This window comes from Somniosus microcephalus, chromosome 21, assembly GCF_052327205.1.
Source record: "Somniosus microcephalus isolate GS21.2 chromosome 21, FLI_Smic_1.0, whole genome shotgun sequence".
NCBI lineage: Eukaryota > Metazoa > Chordata > Chondrichthyes > Squaliformes > Somniosidae > Somniosus > Somniosus microcephalus.
Window position 1 is genome coordinate 45,760,576 of NC_141007.1, and position 15,896 is coordinate 45,776,471.

At 42.1% G+C, this 15,896-nt stretch overlaps 1 protein-coding gene across 4 annotated transcripts in view; it reads right to left on the bottom strand.

Annotated features, from left to right (window-relative positions):
• Positions 1–15,896, bottom strand: part of LOC147102761 (SEC14-like protein 1) — a 66,827-nt gene that overhangs the window by 30,630 nt on the left and 20,301 nt on the right. The gene's annotated exons all lie outside the window — the stretch shown is intronic.

The following is a 15,896-nucleotide window of genomic DNA, read 5'->3' on the forward strand; positions in this document are numbered from 1 at the left end:
ATTTTTATTGACCACAGGCCTTCAAATATTTATACAGTGGAAGGAAGTTCCCTGTAAGCTACAGCATGTTTCTGGGTAAGCCAGCTGCAGTATTGTCACAGAGCATAATTTTATCATCAAGTGTCTTTCAGTAGAGAACTGCAAACCCAAGGGGTAGCCACAAAACATGCGATGTAGTCATGTTTTTAAAAATCAAGCTTGATGTCACCTAATCATGATTTGCTGATTTCCCTTGTCCTTTACCCTTTCTGATCTTGGTGATGCCCTGCAGTATGGGCTGTGGCTCTTCAGCTTAGATTCTCATTAAAAAAGTGTATGGAATAAACAATTCAATAAATACAATTGAATATAGAGACACATTTTGCAGCTGAGGAAAAGGAAATTACCTCATTAACGTCCCACTGAGACCATAGTACAGGCCAGGGATTAACTAGAATCATAGACTGATACAGCACAGAGGAGCTCATTCGGCCCATCGTGCCTGTGGTAGAGCTCTCCAATTAATCCCACTCCCCTGCTCTTTCCCCATAGCCCTGTCATTTTTTCCCCTTCAAGTATTCATCCAATTCTCTTTTCAATGTTACTATTGAATCTGCTTCCACTGCTCTTTCAGGCAGCGCATTCCCGATCACAACTCGCTGAGTAAAGAATGTTTCCTCATGTCGCCTCTGGTCCTTCACCTTAAATCGGTGTCCTCTGGTTACCGACCCTTCTGCCACTGAAAACAGTTTCTCCTTATTTACTCTATAAAAACCATTCATGAGTTTGAACACCTCTATCAAATCTCCTCTTAGCCTTCTCTGCTCTAAGGAGAACAACCCCAGCTTCTCCACATAACCGAAGTCCCTCATCCCTGGTACCATTCCAGTAAACCTCTTCCGTATCCTCTCCAAGGCCTTGACATCCTTCCTAACGTGCGGTGCCTAGAACTGAAGACAATACTCTAGCTGAGGCCGAACCAGTGATTTATAAAGGCTCAGCATAACTTCCTGGCTTTTGCACTCTATTTCTCTACTAATAAAGCCAAGGATCCCATATGCATTTTTAAGCGCCTTCTCAACTTGTTCCGCCACCTTCAAAACTTGTTCTGCCACCTTCAAAGATTTGTGTACGTACACCCCCAGGTCTCTCTGCTCCTGCACTCACTTTAAAATTGTAAATTGGTGAGATTTTTGGTCTGTATGGCTCAGTACACCACCAACATTGAGAAACCGGAGTTTATTTAGAATTTACAGCATTTAGAATATACCATTCATCCCGTCATTATAGGTTCTGTTTCCACCATGTCCCAACAGCTCTCTATATAAAGAAATCCCCTGACCTCTCCCTTCATTCTTTTGGTGACATTCATAAATTACACCCTTTACCGACTGAACAATTTAGATCTCGTTTGCCTTCTGCTCTAATTAAAAGGGCCCCAGTTTCTCTAGTCTCTGCTCATGACTAAAAATTCTCAACCTTGATATCATCTCAGTAAATTTCTTCTGCACCTTCTCCATGGTCTTGACATGCGTGCCCAAAACTGGACACAGTATTCTAACTGCAGCTTAATCAATCATTTGTATATGTTTAGCATTACCTCTTTGCTTTTGTACTCATCCTTTATTTGTAAAGCAACTATTAATCTGTTCTCCTACTTTAGAATTTTTATTGATTATCAGGTAACATAGAAACATAGAAGATAGGAGCAGGAGTAGGCCATTTGGCCCCTCGAGCCTGCTCCGCCATTCAATGAGATCATGGCTGATCATCCAAATTCAGTACCCTGTCCCTGCCTTCTCTCCATATCCCTTGATCCCTTTAGCCTTAAGAAATATATCCAACTCCTTCTTGAATATATTTAATGAATTGGCCTCTACTGCCTTCTGTGGTAGAGAAGGCCACAGGTTCACCATTCTCTGGGTGAAGAAATTCCTCCTCACCTCTGTCCTAAATGCCTTACCCCTTATCCTCAGACTGTGACCCTTGGTTCTGGACTCCCCCGCCATCGGGAACATCCTTCCTCCATCTAGTCTGTCTAGTTCTGTTAGAATTTTATAAGTTTCAATGAGATCCCCTCTCATTCTTCTAAACTCCAGCGAGTATAAGCCCAATCGACCCAATCTCTCCTCATACGTCATTCCTGCTATCCCAGGTATCAGCCTGGTGAATCTTCGCTGCACTCCCTCCATGGCAAGAACATCCCTCCTTAGATAAGGCGACCAAAACTGCACACAATACTCAAGATGTGGTATCACCAAGGCCCTGTACAACTGCAGCAAGACATCCTTGTTCCTGTACTCAAACCCTCTCGCTACGAAGGCCAACATACCATTTGCCTTCTTAACCGCCTGCTGCACCTGCATGCTTACCTTCAGCGACTGGTGCACAAGGACACCCAGGTCTCGTTGCACTTCCCCTTCTCCCAATCTATTGCCATTCAGATAATAATCTGCCTTCCTGTTTTTGCCACCAAAGTGGATAACCTCGCATTTATCCACATTATACTGCCTCTGCCATGCTTCTACCCAATCACCCAACCTGTCCAAATCATACTGGAGTTTCACTGCATCCTCCTCACAGCACACACGCCCACCCAGCTTTGTGTCGTCTGCAAACTTGGAGATATTACATCTAGTTCCCTCATCTAGATCATTAATATATAGTGAATAGCTGGGGTCCTCGGACCGATCCCTGCGGTACCCCACTAGTCACTGCCTGCCACTCGGAAAAAGACCCGTTTATTCCAACTCTTTGCTTTCTGTCTGCCAACCAGTTCTCTATCCAAGTCAATACCTTGCCCCCAATCCCATGTGCCTTAACTTTACACACTATTGTCTTATACGGGACCTTATCGAAAGCCTTCTGAAAGTCCAAATACACCACATCCACTGGTTCTCCCTTATCTATTTTACCAGTTACAGCCTCAGAAAATTCCAGTAGATTAGTCAAGCACGATTTACCTTTTGTAAATCCATGTTGACTTTGTCCGATCCTGTCACTGTTTTCCAAGTGCTCTGCTATTACATCTTTTATAATGGACTCTAGCATTTTCCCCACTACCGATGTCAGGCTTACCGGTCTATAATTTCCTGTTTTCTCTCTACCACCTTTTTTGAATAGTGGGGTAACATTAGCTACCCTCCAATTCATGGGTACTGTTCCAGAGTCTATAGAATTTTGGAAGATGACCAGCAATGCATCTACTATTTCTAGGGCCACTTCCTTAAGTGCCCTAGGATGTAGATTATCAGGCCCTGGGGATTTATCGGCCTTCAATCCCGTCAATTTCCCTAACACCATTTCCCTACAAATACTGATTTCATTCAGTTCCTCCCTCTCATTAGACCCTATGTTCCCCGACATCTCTGGGAGGTTATTTGTGTCCTCCTTTGTGAAGACAGAACCAAAGTATGTATTTCATTGGTCTGCCATTTCTTTGTTCCCCATTATAAATTCCCCTGATTCTTCAAGGAGATAAGTCCAGCAATGTGAAGGCATTAAAATGACAGTGAAATGGGATCAAAGCAGTCAACTCCAGTTGAAAAGCTTACACTGGCACGGGGCCAAAGGGCCTCCTTCAGTGCTGTAATTTCAATGATCTGTATAACCCCTTGGGAAGTGGTAGTTTCCTGTGGAGTTTAAGAAATTCAGACAGATTAATTCTTCAGCTTGTACATTAAGGGCTGAATCAAAATGAATTTTCAAATCAATTTATTTCGTATTCAGTGTTTCACGTCTTCCACGCATGCACAAAATAGAATTCTGCAAATATATTACAGATTAAGCAACTTTCAATAAATGCCTTGCATAGCTTTAATACCAAGTATAGAAACAGGTTCCTTTACATTTAGCAAACTTTTTTTTCAACTGGATATTTCACTATACAGGAAACTCTCATTTAAACGGCACCTAAATATCCAGAATTCTCTATTAACCGGCAAAATTCTCACTCCAAAAACACCTCAATAACCGGCAATGTTGCCGAGTCCGAGTCTCCCGCAGTGACCGAGTTAGTCAGTGGGGGTAGTTCTCCCAACTGCCACTACTCGGCGCTGTCGGAAGTCGGAGCACCTCAATACCCCTGTAACAGGAGTCTGACTCTCCCGCGCTGCCGGGAGTCTCTTCTGATCCGCCATTTTACAGGGGTACTGTGTGTCTCCCACGCTGCTGGTAGTCACTGCATTGCATTATCCTCAACTGGCAGTACTGTACTTAATCAAGCATCTTCCACCATCCATTTAACACAACATTCTGTAGGTGAGTACCCAATTACTGTATACTGCACATTTCTTGATTTTTTAATTTTTCTTTGTTAAAAATAGCCTCGGTAGATAACCCTCTCTGTCATCCGGAATTTTTGATCAACCGGCAACACGCCAGTCCCGTTGGTGCCAGATACCAAAGAGTTTCCTGTAATTGCAAATCAGGATGTCAGGATTTGTGGAAATTTTCCACTTGAGAATACATTTGCATGTACCCAACAGGTGCAGTGTTTTACACATCAAGGGGTCATTTCAAGTTGTACAAGGGTCCTGGTGTCAGCTGTGGCTCAGTGGGTAGCACGCTCGCCTGAGTCAGAAGGTTGTGGGTTCAAGTCCCACTCCAGGGACTTGAGCACGTATTCCTAGGCTGACACTCCAGTGCAGTACTGAGGGAGTGCTGCACTGCCAGAGGTGCTGTCTTTCAGGTGAGACGTTAAACCGAGGCCCCATCTGCTTGCTCAGGTGGACGTAAAAGATCCCATGGTACTATTTCAAAGAACAGCAGGGGAGTTATCCCTGGTGTCCTGGCCAATATTTATCCCTCAATCAACATCACTAAAACAGGTTCTCTTATCATCATTGTTGTTTGTGGGAGCTTGCTGTGTGCAAAATTGCTGCCATGTTTCCCACATTACAACAGTAACTATACTTCAAAAAAAAAGTACTTCATTGGCTGTAAAGCGCTTTGGGACGTTCTGGTGGTCGTGAAAGGCACTATATAAATGCAAATCTTTCTTTCTTTATATTTTTTAAGCAAATATGTATAATGGTGCTCTGCACACTACCTCCCCTGAGAAAGCAATTTGTGTTGTTGCACAGAGCTATGAGTAACTAACTACATGGTACCACAGAACTTCCTGTGTCTGCTTGAAGACACTTCCTCATCAGAACCAAAATGGTTGCTGTGTTGGAGAAGGTTTTACTTCCTCACAGCTGTGTGCTTACTAGGATTTGCTTTGCATGGATTCTGGGGCGCGGGATGACGGGTGCTGGGAGAAAGGCAAGAGATAGAGCAGCATTACATCTAATTTAAAAATATGGAATTCCAATACAATTTAAAGTTCATCCTAAATGTGCATGATGCTGAACTATTTAATTGTTCTTGAAACTCATCCCAATATGGATAAAACCCATTTCAGGTAGACACCTCAAAAATTCAAACAGCAATTTGCAAGCCCAGAGATGGATATTTAAGGATCTGGACATTTTTTCTGGAGAAAGTTCAATATGTTGGTCTATTTCCTATACAGCAAGACCAGGAAAGCCATGGAGTAAGCCTTAGGTCAGGTTGTTCTTTCCCCCCACCTCTGGTCAAAAGCCAGATACTGTTATTGAATGTCAACTTTATTTACAATGTGACAAGCTCAAGAAGCATCCTCCTTTTCCACTCCCTAAGTTAGTTTAGGGGCAGTCCCTAGCATTTGTTCATATCAATATGCAGTAAATGTATCTTGTTTCAGAATGATAAACGGTTGTTATTGCTTCTTTGTTCAATGTAATTGAAGTATATACTGAAAAACGGACCCATTGTTCTTTTCTTTGAACCTGGTTAAGGAGACAACTCTAAAGTCAACAGTGACTTGGTTGAAGCATTCAAAGAGGAACTTCAGCATCTCCTAATTCACCAGAGAGCAGGAGGATTCAAAGTTAGGGTTAGAAAACAGATTTAGAAAAATAATCAGATCTGACAGCAAAATAGCCTGAATGAATAGCCTTTTCTAGTTCCCACAATCTAGTCCTTAAGGATCAGAGACACATCCAGTACTTCAAATTGAAATTAGAGTAGAACCTTGGTGTTATAAACATTCGAACTGCTAACAACAAAATCTCTCTTGCTGCAGAATTGCTACTATAAAATTGTCAGTTGCAAATAAAGCGCACATAAAATCAAGATTCAGGCTCAATATGCAAGGCTTTGTACATGGAATATTAAGGGGTTATGGAAAGCTGTCCTTATGTTCGCAAAAGTACGAAGTACTCAAGGTGGTGTCAATGCATCATGTATACGTCATACATTAAAATGGTCTTCACCATTTTGGAAGAGGTAAACATTGGTAATTGTGAGACATTAATTGTGGATGGTTCCTCACATTAACAGCTGGGGACATTTTCTGTAATGGCAAATCGAGAAAGCATTACAAAGACCTACAGCTCAAGATTTGTGTCTCACAAGTGGGTGGCCTGGAGAACAACAAAAAATTCTCAAGTCAATCATAGCCCATATGCCATGATCCACAAGTCTTCATAACCTATTATATAAACAAAGTATATTAGAAATTACACAAAATGTGTCTACGGCGATTATGACGATTTATGGCATTCCCATCATAGGCTGTTGTCTGGTTCCAGTCGAAGCTGTATGAAGATATTTAACTTCAGCTGTGAGCTGAAGACAGCTCATGAACAATTACTTTACTGTTGCAAGATGCAGATTGAGAATATTAAAAGGAAAGTAAGCTTGCGATGGTTTATTAAAATGCAAATTTGAAATATTTTCTTAAACCCAGGGCAGTACGGAATTTTTCATTTATTCTTCAGATAAATAGCAGGGGACCAGAAGCAGGCCGGCTATATTCAGTAACACAAAACCAGATATGCCAGGTCTCCAAGAAGCTACCATGGAATCCTCCAAGAGTGGGGAAAGGTACAAGGAGTATATTACATTGATAGCACTCCTCCCCACCACCGTATGATGGCCCTGTTTAAGGCTTTAAACATCTGAACTTTTAAGATGGGCAATAATTACTTTAATTACAAATGCTACATTGTTCGTAAGTATCATTAGAAATACTCTCTCCCGATTACCACAATACAGTACTACACACGTGCGTATTATAATACCTTGGGAGTTGTGCATTGTGATGCAAAGATCGCATTCTCAGATATAAGGAAAATCCATGTCATTTTTTAAAAAATGAGCATTGTACAAATTCACCAAAAACCTAATACAATCATGCCAGGACCATTCTACACCTTAGAGAAGCCTGTTATACATAGGCCTGAGAACTCTGGCTTGCACTGAGTCCTAGTGCAGAATGTAGTCTCAACACTCTGTCTATGAAGAAGGACACTTAGGTGAGGAACTAGATGGTCAAAAGCACTGAACTGCAACTCAGCATGAATGACTACATACAGATGGAACAAAGGACAAAAACATGGGACACATACCAGTATTTTAATTCATGAGTTTCCATTAGAGTCAATAAAGATGAAATCTAGACTACTTGCATTATACATACACCAAACAAATGTAGATTAACTCAACAATTCAATTGTAATATGTTAGGTTTTTTTTAAATGGCGGCTCAACTGGGGTACAATTCCATAGCTGCACGCGGTTCTCTGGTGTCTGGCCCCAGTGACCACTGCTCATGCATGAGCTGAGGCATTGATTGTTGCAGATTTTGACAGTGGAGGGTGCAATCCTTTCCTCACACTATACCCACGCTCATGCACTTTCCAGCAATTCGGAAGGGTATTCTGCATTTCACTGGCATTTGTCTATACAAAGAGTTATATGTCCACACCTTGTAGGTACCGAGCTGTCAAGTTTCAAATGTGTACTTTGGAAGTGCAATGAGCCATCAGCTGATTTAACAGAAATCATTGGTGAATCCTGTCACAATACTTTTGTCCCATTTACATTAATAGCTACAAATTAATGATCTAGAAGGTTTAAGTTAATTGAAGCACTGAACTCTCACCCCCGTCCCTATTCCAGTAATTAAAGTTTCCTCAACTGGATCATTCATTATAACCTCAACACCGACAATGCTGGCATAACACCACCTTGAATAACAACTTTCATTCAGCACATTCTAGTCAGTGACGGGCATCCATCAACAATACATCACTATGTAGTGGTCCATCAACATTACATCAAACAGTGCATTCCCAAATCAATAATGCAGAAGTATTTTTATTCAATTGTCACAAAACAACAAATAAATTGTATTTTATAGTGCCTTAACGTAGGAAAATGTCCCAAGGCGCTTTACAGGAGCGTTATCAAACAAAATTTGACACCGAACTACATAGACTCATAGAAGAATCATAGAATGGTTACAGCACAGAAGGAGGCCAGTCAGCCCGTGCCGGCTCTCTGCAAGAGCACTTCAGCTAGTCCCACTCCCCTGCCCTAACCCCAAAGCAAATTTTTTTCCCTTCCGGTACTTATCAAATTCCCTTTTGAAAGCCACGATTGATTCCATCTCCACTGCCCTTTCAGGCAGTGCAATCCAGATCATATCCACTCACTGCGTAAAAAAGGTTTTCCTCATGTCACCTTTGGTTCTTCTGCCAATCACCTTAAATCTGTGTCCTCTGGTTCTCGACCTTTCTGCCAATGGGAACAGTTTCTCTATAGCTATCTAATCTGTCTAGATGCCTCATGATTTTGAACAACTCTATCAAATCTCCTCAATCTTCTCTGCTCGAAGGAGAACAACCACAGCTTCTCCAGTCTATCCACGTAACTGAAGTCCTTCATCCCTAGAACCATTCTTGTAAATCTTTTCTGCACCCTCTCGAAGGCCTTCACATCCTTCCTAAAGTGCAGTACCCAGAATTGGACACAATACTCCAGTTGAGGCCACAGTATTTTATAAAGCTTCATCATAACTTCCTTGCTTTTGTACTCTATGCCTCTATTTGTGAAGCCCAGGATCCCATATGCATTTTTAACTGCTTTCTCAACCTGCCCTGTCACCTTCAACAATTTGTGCACATACACCCCCAGGTCTCTCGGTTCCTGCACCTCCTTTACAATTGTATCCTTTAGTTTATATCGCCTCTCCTCGTCCTTCATACCAAAATGTATCACTTCGCACTTTTCTGCGTTAAATTTCATCTGTCACGTCTGCCCATTCCACCAGCCTGTCCATATCCCCTTGAAGTCTATCACTATCCTCCTCACTGTTCATTATACTTCCAAGTTTTGTGTCATCTGCAAATTTTGAAACATAAGGCGATATTAGGGCTGATGACCAAATGCTTGGTTGGAGGTAGTTTTAAGGAGCGTCTTAAAAGGAGGAAAGAGAGGTTTAAGGAGGGAATTCCAGAGCTGAAGGCAAGGCCACCATTGGTGGCACGACTGACATCGGAGATGCTCAAGAGGCCAGAATTAGAGGAGCGCAGATATCTCGGAGGGTTGTAGGAGATTACAGAGATAAGGAGGGGCGAGGCCATGGAGGGATTTGAAAACAAGGATGAGAATTTTAAAATTGAGGCATTGCTTAACTGGGAGTCAATGTAGGTCAGCGAGCATGGGGGTGATGGGTGAACGGGACTTGGTGCAAGTTAGGTCATGGGCAAGTGTTTTGGACGACCTCAAGTTTACGGAGGGTAGAACGTGGGAGGCCCGCCAGGAGTGAGTTGTCTGAATCAAAAGCAGCTTTTCATTAAACTATTGTAATATCAGTAAATTTTAATGTTTTAGCTTTTGGGTCAAACTTATTTATACTTAAATGGGAGGGAAAAAACATTTTACTCAGACAGATAAGCAAATGTTTAATCATTATTTTCATGCTGCACTAGGTCAGAGTGGAGAAACCGAGCTGTGGCCTTATAAAAGGTATCTACCATCCTTTCAGTCAGATATTTTTCTGCATCTGAGGTAACAGGTTTTTGACAGTCTGCAGAGTAGTCCAAATAGTTCTCAACTTTAATATTTTAATACAAAAGCAAAATACTGCGGATGCTGGAAATCTGAAATAAAAACACAAAATGCTGGAAACTCTCAGCCGGTCAGGCAGCATCTGTGGAGAGAGAAACAGAGTTAACGTTTCAGGTCGATGGCCCTTCGTTCTGACCTGCTGAGTATTTCCAGCATTGTGTGTTTTTATTTTAATATTTTATCGAGTATCTTTTATCCATGGTGAGGAGCGCGGATAATAATTAGGACCATTAGGCGATTTAAAGGGCTAAAAGGATTCATTAAAAAAAGACATCAATTGACATAAAAATGTTAACTGATTTTCTTCTCTCTCAGTGCTCAATGGTGGTCAATGACTGTCCTGGAATACAATTTCTGCTGTATTGTGACTTACAAAGATAAGAAAACACATTAAACAACGTTAGCTACAAATTAATAGTGACTTAAAAAGTGAAGCACTAACATTTTCCACTATGTTAGAATGGTACAATATAGGTTTGCAATTGCACACACAAGCTCTCAAACCTCAGTTGAACCATCCAGAGAGGTTGGCAATCATGGACATGGTGCTACTCCGCACAGAGGGTGAGGAAACAATCCAAAGGCAGACAATGCCAAGAGCAATTCGCAATGGGAGAGCCCTAGTCAAGAGTTGGCACCTTCGTGGGTGCTGAGGAAAGGCAGTAAAAGAGCAACTAGGTAATCATCAACTCTACAAATCAATAAAAAATGTTACTATTATGCATAAAGATTATTGCCCCTCCTGTTTCTGTCTGCCCCTAACCCCCAACTATTTTGTCTTCATCCTCTACGTCTTCCATGCCATGCAATTTACTCCAACCAAAATGTCCTTTCAGGCAGAAATATCATCTGTTTACTCCGTTTGCATTTACAGAAAATACTTACAGAATGTACACAGCAACAATGATTCTTTTACAGTGCAAACAGTGATCCTCACAGTAACAGTCTAATGAGTTTCAGGGGGACAGGAGGCTTCATGATGACTACTTTTTTTATTCAACTTTTTAAAGATTTTGGGCTAGAAATTCATGGCCTTAGCGCCACTAAATAAAACGACAGTCGCCACTCTTGCCAGCTGCTGGCGGTTCCCGCGGTGGCTGCCGTTTTGTGCTTAGCTTTGCGCTGCCTTTAACTGGCAGCGCCATGCTAGAGAAAATAGCGGCGTCGTGACGCAAATCAGTGTGCAATGCCGACTTTACGTCACAAGCGCGAACTTCGACCCGAGCGCTGAATTCAGCGCTGGGTCCCAAGCACGCCAGGTTAAGCTGGCGTGCAAGCAGGCCGACAGTGGCGATGTCTGCACCTCTAAAAGGGACAGACACATCGTTCGCTTAAGTTTGGATTTAAGGTTTTGGACTTTTAAATTTTTTTATTGAACTGGTGGCTAGCTGCAATAGATGTGAAAAGTTTAAGTGTGTAGGGAGTGCTGCTGGACACTTGCAAGGGCTCGGATGGTAAATGAAGGCCTTTGAGAATACAGAACATGCTGCAACTACTCAGCAGCTCAGGCAACATCCGGGAAAGAAAAACAGATTTCACGTCTCGGGTCGAGATGCTGCCTGACCAGCTGAGTATTTCCAGGGTTTTATGCTGCAATTTCACATTTACAGCATCTGCTTGCAGAGGGAAGAGGAAGGAACAGAAATGGAGGAATCAGACAGAAGGATGCATCCCAAACAGCCCCTTTGTGGCTGGAATATCCAGGATGAATCATCCGCCTACGGTCCCAGTGACCACAGCCCAAATTCCCCTTTCAACATTAGTCCCACACCTTACCATCTGTTACTGACCATCACAACATCCTCTTGGCCACGATGCTGAAATATGAGCCACCACACAAAGCAAACTTTCCAATTCACCTAAATACATCTATCCCTCCAATGTGACATCAAGAAATCAACTCATCATCGGTATGCATTCTCTTAGTGAGTGTTTTGTGTGTGCCCTTGCCTATTCCAGCCCAGTAGTTGCAGCAGGGCTGGTGGAAGACTGTTGACTTTCGGTGGGGGACACTACAATTGGCCTTGCTGGTTGAGCTTGAGCAGCTGGTGGCTGGGAGTGTCAAATCAATAATCATCTTCTTCACTCTCCTCTCCCTCTTCTCGTCATCCACTGGCTGGGCAGCCTGCATTGCTTGGGTGTGTGAAATGAGGAAAGCACAAGGGTGGAGTTGTGGTAATGGGAGGGTGGGAAAGCATGAGGTGCATGCCAGAAGGTGGATAATGTATGAGGATACCAGCATCTTTTATCCTTTAAGCCCCGCCGCTGGCCAAAGGTTCAGCCATGCCCCTGCCAAGAATGGCCTGCACCATCTTCTCCACGGGAGTGAAGTGAGGCTAGGAATGGGAGATGTGTCTCGTGATTGGTGCAGATTGTTTGTAGGTGGGTGATTGGGGGTGGGGGTCATGCATTGAGCAGTGTGTGAGGCTAGTGATGCAGCTGGTAGGAGATGGCTTTTGACAATGTATTCACTGACCTTGACCAGTGGTCGGAGGTCATAAAGCTTCTTTGGGCACTGGAGCAGGTGGTGGGGGCAACACTGCTGACAGTGACAGTCTCGGTGATGTACTCCCACATCATTCTTTCTGGAGGGCATCCTGGCCAATGTGGGTAGAGTGCCTGTCCTGCGGCGTTGACCCTCTGCACAAAGCTGGTGTGCGGCATGCGAGACCCTGGGTGCCCCTTCCCTGGCTTGCTGAGCCACTTTTATTAATGCCGAGGTATTTTTCCCATTTTTTGAGGTTAGGAAGGGAATTCAGCGTTAAGAGCCGAATATTCACATTTGGGGCTTTTTAATGTTAAATTTTTTTTTTTTTTTTTTTATAAAAGGCAGAAAACTGCATTGTTTTACGTCATTTGAGTTTGTATTGCTTTAATGCGCATGGTGTGGGGGCCTATGGTCTCCCGCGTAAAGAAATAGGCAACACAGCGAGCTACAAGAAATAGGTCTTTACTCCAACTCTCACAATACAGTACTGAATTCGTAAAGCCCGCGAGCCTGTGATGACTCACGGATTGGTCACCTGCTGGAACCGGATTGGTTTTCCTTCTCTCAGCAGCAGGCAAGTCTGAACATGCCTTATTCCTCTCAGCTTGCAACTGTCTTGCGGGGGGAAGGGAATACAGCAGTTAAAAGGGGATTATACAGGTTTACCTACATACACAGTGTTTCCCCAATGTGGCAATGCCACAATGGCCCCATTAATTCTCAGATTTCTTCATTATTTACAACTCCTTGCGAGCTCCACAGCCTCGCTTCCAGAGGCTGTGCGAAGCTGCAACACCGCTCCTGGACAGGAACTTCAACTCAGATACCTCCAGCACCACCACCAGGACGGCACTGTTCAGAAGGTAAGCGCTGCGCCCACAATCTCCATCCCTCCAGATCAATTTTGCTCCGTTCGCGTTGCGGCCACTTTCAGCGGTTGTTAACTCCTTGCTGACTAAAATGAATTTCTCCCCCTTTATAGCTATGCTAGTAAATTATCTATGTTCAGTTGATGAATACAAGTTTTTTTTTTTACATGTACAAGATGGCGATGGAATTAGAAGACATATAAACTCATTCCACAGAGCTACCTAGTGGCCAGAGTCTGCAACTACATTGCAACAATTGGCATAGAAAGTTGAATGGGAAATGTTGACAGAACAATTTACAATGGTAAATATTGACAAAAGTGTGAAAAGAAAGACTTGCATTTATATAGCGCCTTTCACTACCACCGGACGTCCCAAACCGTTTTACAGTCAATGAAGTACTTTTGAAGTGGAGTCACTGTTGTAATGTGGGACACGCGGCAGCAAATTTGCGCACAGCAAGCTCCCACAAACAGCAATGTGATAATGACCAGATAATGTTTTTGTTATGTTGGTTGAGGGATAAATATTGGTCAGGACACCGGGGAGAACTCCCCTGCTCTTCTTCGAAATAGTGCCATGGGATTTTTTACGTCCACCTGAGGGGGCAGACGGGGCCTCGGTTTAACGTCTCCTCTGAAAGACAGCACCTCCGACAGTGCAGCACTCCCTCAGCACTCCCTCAGCCTAGATTTATGTGGGACTTGAACCCACAACCCTCTGATTCAGTGTGAATAAAAATTGTGACAACAGAAAGTAAGATTTGTGGACAGGAGTCGTGCGCACAATCGTTAATAATAGATATGGCTGTGGTGTAGATCATATGCAAGATAACTCATAACTCAGTTAATTACACAGCAATAAGCCATTGCGAAAGTTCAAATCACAATCCTATTGCTCATTATCTGAACTTCCTCTGTTAGAATACAATTGTGTAATCCAGTTAAAAGCATTATGGTTACTATTACAAAGTGAATTTGCATTTTTTTTTAATATAAAAAGACCTGCGTGTAAGTATAAGCTACTTGCAGAAAATGACTTAACTCTGCTTTTGCTGTTAACAAAGTCAGCAGCGGTGAGATAACGTCAATAAGATTTTTACAATGTCAGCAAGCACAGTGGAAAATGCTAACATTTTCATTTAAAGGGAGCCAATTTCTTTGATGTCACTGTGTCTTTTTTGAAGATGAAACTGCTGTCAAGTAACACTGGACTAAGTTTTGTGTCTTACTACAGAAAAAATAAATCACTGCCCTGTTCAAAATCTATACGGAGACAAAAAAACAACTGGGAAAGAATGCATTGCAGTCAATTCATCATAAGAGAAGCTGCAATTCTCGTCAGCTTTGACCAATCTTTACATAACTAAGTGTCTAAAACATTACTGACTAGCTGATATAAAATCCAGGTGGGCAGACAAACAACAGGGGTTTATAACAGTTATTTTTTCTATAATCCGCTGTTAAGAGAATGTTGGATATATTTCATATTCTACTCAAATAGACTTAGAACTTTCCACCTTTCTTGGAATATGAACTTAATATGCAGAAAATTAAAAAGACAGGCCCCAACATGTTCAAGTTCAAAAGGAGCCAAAAAAGTTTGATGCCGAGGATAATTATCAGGCTTAGGAACAAATAAATTACATTTTTCAAGTTATCATGGGGATAATTTCATGGGGGTTAATTTTCTCGTGCTACTTTTAGCATACTGGTTAACATATGCATGTTAAAACCTTGCCAGTGCCATTTTAACAACAACAGCAACAACTCGCACTTATGTACCGCATTTAACATAAACGTCCCAAGGCGCTTCACAGGAGCATTATCAAACAAAATTTGACACCGAGCCACATAAGGGGATATTAGGACAAAAGACCAAATGTTTGGTCGAAGAGGTAAGTTTTAAGGAGCGTCTTAAAGGAGGCAATGTTATTTTTCTCACAACTTTCAGGAATACTGGAATCATTTCTCAGGTAATAAAAATGCCTCTGGCATAATCAAAAAGTAATAAAATGCTTTTGGCATAGCATGTGCTGTTCTAAGTTACATTTGCAGGTGTCACTTTTTTATTCAACGGTTATTTATAATTTTCTTTTATTCGTTCATAGGATGTGGGCGGCGCTGGCAAGGCCAGCATTTATTGGCCATCCCTAATTGCCCTCGAGAAGGTGGTGGTGAGTCGCCTTCTTGAACCGCTGCAGTCAGTGTGGTGAAGGTGCTGTTAGGGAGGGAGTTCCAGGATTTTGACCCATACACGATGAAGGAATGGCGATATATTTCCAATTCAGGATGGTGGGTGACTTGTTGGTTATGCAGAAGGTTATCGCTCCAGTCGGAACAATTAAATCAAAACGTTTTGAAAACAGAAACATTTGAAATCTATTCAGAAACGTAAAATAAAACCTCTGAACAATATCCAAAAGAGAAATTGCAATTTTCATATTTTCCAACTTTTTTTTTGCATTATGTCAACAAGTTCCTTACAGATCTGAGAATTACATATGCTATTTAAGAAAAACAGATAAAATTTGTTGTTTTTAAAATCATAAAATACATTTGATTTGAGTTTAGGAGATTCCAAACACTAAAATCAATATGAAAATTTCAAAATAAAAAATG